At 35.6% G+C, this 7,133-nt stretch overlaps 1 non-coding gene across 1 annotated transcript; it reads left to right on the forward strand.

Annotated features, from left to right (window-relative positions):
• Nucleotides 1-5,843: 5,843 nt before the first annotated feature.
• Nucleotides 5,844-5,924, forward strand: TRNAL-AAG. Its single transcript has one exon. It is a non-coding gene; the product is annotated as a tRNA-Leu (tRNA).
• The last annotated feature ends 1,209 nt before the right edge of the window (nucleotides 5,925-7,133 follow it).

Genomic DNA, 7,133 nt, shown 5'->3' on the forward strand with positions numbered 1-7,133 from the left:
AAACCGCCTGGCGGGCATGAAGGTGCCGCCAGGCGGCACATCAGTTTGACCTAATTGTGTTGTTTCTGCTATGAACTGCCTGGCGGTGGGATTGAGCCGCCAGGCGATGTACGCTGTATTGACACTGTTTGATTGTACTGTGTGTATGTTGTTTTGTGTTGATTGTAATTAATGGCTATAGTTGCGAGGTCGTAAAAGACCCTAATGTTTCTGGTATTGGCACGCGTTAAATTGACATTGGTGTAGGAATCGTGGGATAAAAGAGGGAATTCGTTGATTATTGAAATGGGGTATGTAATGCGATGTTTTGAAACCTAATGGAATGGGATGAGTGATATGAAGGAGAGCGTGTGCAATAAAATTATGTGAAATTGATGATTATTGTTAGAGGCAAAAGCGGAAATCAGATTCTGGAATTTTGGGTGTTGAGCACGTGTGCAGAAAATCTGGGTATGATACCCATGAACTGATGCACCACCTGGCGGTGGACGATTGGCCGCCAGGCGACAGTGTCCTATCAGAGTGGTGTGAGAAATCTGGAGTGTGTTGGGGGGGGAAGTAAAACATGAGAGGAGTATAAAGGAAATGTAGTATAGATTGATGATCAAATAAAGGAAAATGTGAGCAAGGGTGGGGAATGGGAAATGTTAGGTATTGGAATGTTGGTCAAGGATGAATGGAAGATGGAAGAAAGCAAAAGAGGGAAGGAGTATATGGTTTGGGTATGAGAGAAGTAAGGAACTGGGAGTTGACAAGAGCATGCAGTATATTTAGGGGTGTGATGACAGAATATTTGAAATGATAGCAGCCCCTAGGATGGATGGAGTGGTTATTCTATGTCTGCGATTTTGTGAGATGAAAGAGAACTTAAGGGAGTGGATTGATAGAGGTAAAAGCATATGAAATTGGTTACATATGATTAGTTGTAAATTCACCTATGCGTGGGCTTGATATTGGAGTTCTCCTGTGAACTTTGGGAGTGAGTTAAATGGTAGATTTGGGGTAACGGGGTGTCATAAACCAGAAAAGCACTGTTCTGGTATGGTGCCTGGCGGTACGCTGATAACCGCCAGGCGATGGACTTAACAGGGGAGTGCGCTGCACTGAGTGGCGCCTGGCGGCAAGGTGTGCTCCGCCAGGCGGTGACGAGAAAACAGTGGGGTCTGGGAGAACGCTGGCGCCTGGCGGGAGGGAATACCGCCAGGCGGTCTGGAGCATTTTCGCCTGGCGACGTGTGGGTTGAGCCAGGCGGAGACGCTGTTGACCTTTGCTTCCTGGTGCTGTTTTGACTGACAATAATGCTTGTTTGGATCGGGAGATGTTGTGCCATGAGCGGGTAGGTTCATGGATGGTGTGACATGTGATGATATGAGCGGGGAGGCTCATATCAAGTTACTCTCACGTGGGGATACGAGCGGGGAGGTTCGTATGTTCCGTGCTCACGTTGAGAGATGCCACGTGCGGGGAGGTACGGGGGCTGGTGGATCACATGTGTTGGACTACGGGCGGGTAGGTCCGTAGAGCAGGACTACGGGCGGGTAGGTCCGTAGAGCAGGACTACGAGCGGGGAGGTTCGTAGAAGCAGGACCACGAGCGGGCAGGTTCGTGTGAGCATCAGATTCCCGAGTCCAAGGCTAACAAAATGTATGATTTGAAGACTGTTAAGTCTTGGGGTTAGGGTCTTGGGGTTAGGGTCTTGGCCAAGATTTATAGATAATGATTAAGATGGGTATATGATCTATCCTGTGATTACATGCTTATTATTTTATTTTCTCAGCTCACCCTTTCTGTTTGTGTGTGGCGATGATCGTGTAATTCGTTACACGGGAGCAGATGTTGATACAGGTGGTGCTGAGGATGCTCAGATGGCGGAGTGAGGGCTAGCATGGGAGTAGTGCTAGGATTTTTACTAGATTGTAATTTATGTTTTAAATGCAATTTTTGGGAACTTGTAACATTTTATGAATTGGTTATGAGTTTTGGCGCGCTAACTTAATGAAATAAAAATTTTCCCGCGTTGGGATTTTTATCGAGTTGGCTATTAATGCAAATGTTTATTTTAATATTTATTTTTAAGTAATATTCCCTAGGGATGTTACAGTAGTGGTGAGGAATGGTGTGTGAATTATGCTGAGTTTGTATGGGTCGAATGGAATGGTTATAAAAGCGTGATTTTTTCTATAGAATGGTGCATGAATATATCTGTGTTTCCACCACCAAGACTACCTATTACAAGTCAACAAGCTAGTCATATGACCTTCCGCAATAGGTGATGCATCCAGCTCTTTGATATCTCATATTTGCCTTTAATTCTACTCTTCACATATAATTCCAAAGGAGAACTTTGGTCCACTTAAATCTTCATCTTAACAACAATCTTTCTCACTCAATTCCTTCTCAGCAACTCCAATCTGCACTACTATCTATGCTACAACAAAAGAAACAAGTTACAAATCACCAAATAAAGTTATGTTATGCCTACAATTCACTTAAGAGAACTAAACATGCAAAAATGAGAATGAAGAGTGTTATACATCTGTGGACCACTTTTCAGCCATCTCAGGATCAAAACAAGTGTATTTAAAAATCCAAAAGCTTCTCCCAAACTTTCCATCTTATTGGGATTTGAAAAGTCAAAAAGTCAACTCTTGGTCAAACTATGGTCAACATTTGCACCAAAAGTCAACTCTATCACTTTTGAGCAAATTGGTTGGATCAGCTTTCTCCCATGGCTTCCTTTGGACATTTGCAACCTTACTTGATCATAATATCTGCATAAGACTCAAAAACCTCAAATGTGAATGTTAAGCACACTATACTCTACTTAAAAGCTTCTAAAACTAGACTACACTAGGCCAACTCTACTTCTAAACCGTTACATCTAAAGTAAGACTAAAGTAAAATGCTCCTACCTACTCATGAACCTATTTCGTACACTGAGCTAATGCTAACTATTGATACTCTTAATGAATATGCTAAAGAATGCATTAAAACACCTAATTATATTACTTTTGTAAAACTAGACTAGAATCCTAATTAGACTAAATTTAAGCTAATGAATCTAATTAACCACTTAAACCTACCTAAAACAATGCAATTGGCTAAGAAAAACTTGTGAGATTAGGGACTTGTCAACTTGTCTTAGCCAATTTGTTGTCTATGTGTGTTGAGTTCCAACATTTTCGTGGTTTGGTTGTGCGGTTAGCATTATCATGCTTCCTAATTTGAATTTTGAGTGAGGACTTTTGGTACTTTAGTTAGGTCTTTAATTTTTTACCCAGGATCTAGATCGATCTCTTCATTATCCTTCTTGTGTAATGTTGCTATCTCTAATCAAAGGTATTGCTTATCGTCTTTGATTGATGTTAGGAGTTGCTAAGGCCTTAATGGAATGGTATTATGGAATAAGGGGCAATCTTCAAGATTATGTCTTCTCGCTTCTCCAAGCTTAAGCTCATTTCTCTACTTCCGTGTTGTGCCGTTGTACAACTCTTTGCTTTGTTACCTCTTCTCGTACTTGAGCCTCTTCTCTTATTTCATGTATGAAGTATAGATCAAGTTAGAAATCATTCTTGTTGTGTTCCTAGTCAAATTGTTGTCTTTCTAAGCACTAGTAGCGGGTACTTCTCTTTTCTTGTGTGTATGATTTTAGTGAAGCTTTGAGCTTTTAATGACGGATGGTGTGCGGTGCATATAAGTTTTCTAGAGGGAAATAGTATTGAAAGTTTAGTAAGTAGACTACTAGGAAAGAAGGGTGAGTCATAAATGGACAAACTTAAGAACCTTGTTTTCCTAGCTAGAGTTTTTCTCAAACCCTTTTTACAAATTTCCTCATAGAAATTCTCAAAAATATTTCACATTCTTAGCCATGGCACAAATAATCTACTAGAGAATATCACTCGTACTTCACTCTCTTTCACTTGAGTTTCTTCTCGTACCTTGTATATAGGGTCAATCAATTTGTAAGTTATCATTATTCAAGGCTCATTAAAGTTTTGTCTTCTTCAAGAGGCTTCTTTGGGTTCTACAATGTTCATAACATTGGATGAGAAAGAAGACTTTTTACTTGATGATTGAGAGGTATAATGATGAGTTTGTATTCTTCTATCGTGACAAATGAAAAAGCTCAGTGTGAAACATTGTTTCATTTTAGTGTAGTGAATGGTTGTGATCAACCCAATCACTTTTGGTTTGCGAGAATAAGCATGTCTTGCCTTTTTGCTTTTGTTGGTTTGGTCTAATCCAATGATGCAAAAGGAAAATGTGTAGAGAAGCGATAGGGAAGAAAGTGAAATGGAATTCAAATAACAACTTAGAACAGGGTGAAATATAAGTGTAAATAAAAAGAGGGAACATTTGAGAAGGGTTTTATGAAAGATAAAATGTAAAATGCTTTACATGAATTTTGACAAGGCAAATTCAAGCGTTTCGTTTTTTCGAAATTGAAATTTCAAATTAGAAAATGCCATATGTTAAAAAGGTATGTGAAAAGGTACTTGTTAGAAATCCTAAATACTATAATCATGGCTTTAAAATCTCTTATTAATGAGGATAGAGACATTACATATATTAAAAGGACCGATCATGTGTCCAACAAAAGATAAAGTTATGGCCAACAACATGCCAAATAATGGGTCGATCTAGTGCTAAAAAAGTTGTAAAGTCAACTACACCTCAATCATGAGCTAAATATGTCATATAAACTCGTTCATTTAATAACTCAATCCACTTGCAAAAGGTTATTAAACTAAGGTTATTAAACTTTTGATTCAGGGAACTTATGTATCGCCCGACCCATATTTACAATATAATTATAATTTTAGCAGGCCCAAATAGGCCTAATAAATTATGGACTCTTGTAAGAGATTCATATGATATATTAGCTACCCTAAAATAAGGAAAATATAATATTTATGAAATATATGATATATGATAAAAACAAAATTTCTTAAATAGAAATATAACCCGTTGATGATATTTATATGTTAATATATGTTATCATAAGAAGTACAAACCATCTCATAATTGCTTTTACTCACAAATACTCACTAAAAATCTTTACTAACTTAAATGTCGGAGAATCTTTGCAGTAGACTTACTCTTCGTTGTGACTTGGAGATTGGCCACATGTCAATAGTTTGATCAACCACCTCAAACACTTCTCAACCAAACTTAGTATATATATATATATATATATATATATATATATATATATATAAGAAAATATAAGATATACAAAAGTGTTTATATAAATAAGATTTTATTTTACCTATATAATTGCATATCAAAACAATCATGCAAATAATTTAGATTTTAACTATTATATAATTTGTATTCTTACTGTCAGGTATTTTTCTTTTTAAATATACCTTTTTTCATAAAAAAAATAAAAAAATGAAATAATACAACATATATAAATATATATATTTTTGCAATACTAGATTACACATTTATACTTTTATTTTAATACCTTATAACATAAAATATCTTTTATTGTAGTTAAAAATGAAAACGTAATTGAAGTTATTATTCAATGTTATTAATAAAACGTGGAACTTTATATTGAATTTGATTGAGTAATTGTGACTCTGATTTGAAACCACGACCATACCATATGATTGTGCCTCAAGACGATATCCATAATCAAAATCAAGGCCATCACATTTTAATATTACTCAATGCTGAATAAGGTTATATATGAAGTTTTCATAGTAATTGCAAAGTGTTATTATTCCATATACAAATTGTGAAACTTTAATTACGAACTCTACTTTTAAATTCTTACATGACAAAACCACAATCAAGAACAATTGTGAAACCCAAAGTTGAGATTCAAAATTAGAGTTGAGATAGCCGAGTTGGTCTAAGGCGTCAGATTAAGGTTCTAGTCTGAAAGGGCGTGGGTTCAAATCCCACTCTCAACAAATGTATGTGTTTTAACTATTAAGTGTATATTTCTCCCACTATGCAAAAAGTATTTTTCCATATTGTTTTTATACGTGGCACATAGATATATTGGTATATCCAACATCTTCAATGATTTACTTGACTAGGCTAAAATATTTAATTTGATCTATCAGAATGGATATGTTGCAATACAAAGAAGACTATTATGATTAAGATAAAGCAATATCACATTGATCAAGACAACAATTTTTATCAAAATTCACCATCAATGGGAAATAAAACTATTAGTTATTCAATGATCTACAAAAAAGCATGAATAGTTGAACATAAGGCTTTTGTAATGGAATTTGGCTATAATTATGATACAATATGTACAATTAGCGGTGGCAAAACGGGATGGGCCCAACGGGCCAGCCCATCAGCCCGTATTAAAAGGAACGAGTTGGGTTGAGAATTTCAACCTGTCAGCCCGTTCTGGCCCGTTCCGTCTAACCCGTCAACTTGACGGGCCAAAATACGGGCCAACTTGTCCTGGCCCGTTGTGCTGTTTTAAAAAAATAAAATAAAATAAAAGTAATTAAAAAGATTAGTTTTTTATATTATATATTTTAAATGTATAAATATATAATAGTATTCTAATTTAAAGCATTAACACCTACAAATTAAGTTTGAATTATTATTTATAATTGAATAATTTAATATGTGAATTAAATAATTATTTTAACTTATCTAACTAAAAACATTAACTAATCAAATAAAAGTTAAAAAAATATTTTATTTGATTAAATATGACTTTAATAATAATTTATATGTATATATAAACAAATTTAAAAAATAAAACAAATTAAAAAATTTGAAAAAAAATTAAAAAACTTTTAAAAATTTAAAAAAAGAAAAAAAAATTGGACGGGCTAGCCCGACCCATTGGCCCGCCCTATACGGGACGAGTTGTGATTATTGGCCTGTTTCTGTTTGACGGGCCAGCTCGGCCCGACCCATTTTTTACGGGCCACATACGGCCGGGCCAAAACGGGCCGAGCTGGCCCGTTTTGCCAACCTTCTGTACAATAAAGTGTGTCAAGTACAATTACGCAATATGTTACTCATCCTTATCACTACAAAAAAAAATCTTAAACAATGACCAAATGTAGTGACCAAAAATAATTAGTCATTATAATGACCAATTTAGATATTAATTTATAAACTAAAAATTATTGGTAGGTAAA

This window comes from Vigna unguiculata, chromosome 11, assembly GCF_004118075.2.
Source record: "Vigna unguiculata cultivar IT97K-499-35 chromosome 11, ASM411807v1, whole genome shotgun sequence".
NCBI lineage: Eukaryota > Viridiplantae > Streptophyta > Magnoliopsida > Fabales > Fabaceae > Vigna > Vigna unguiculata.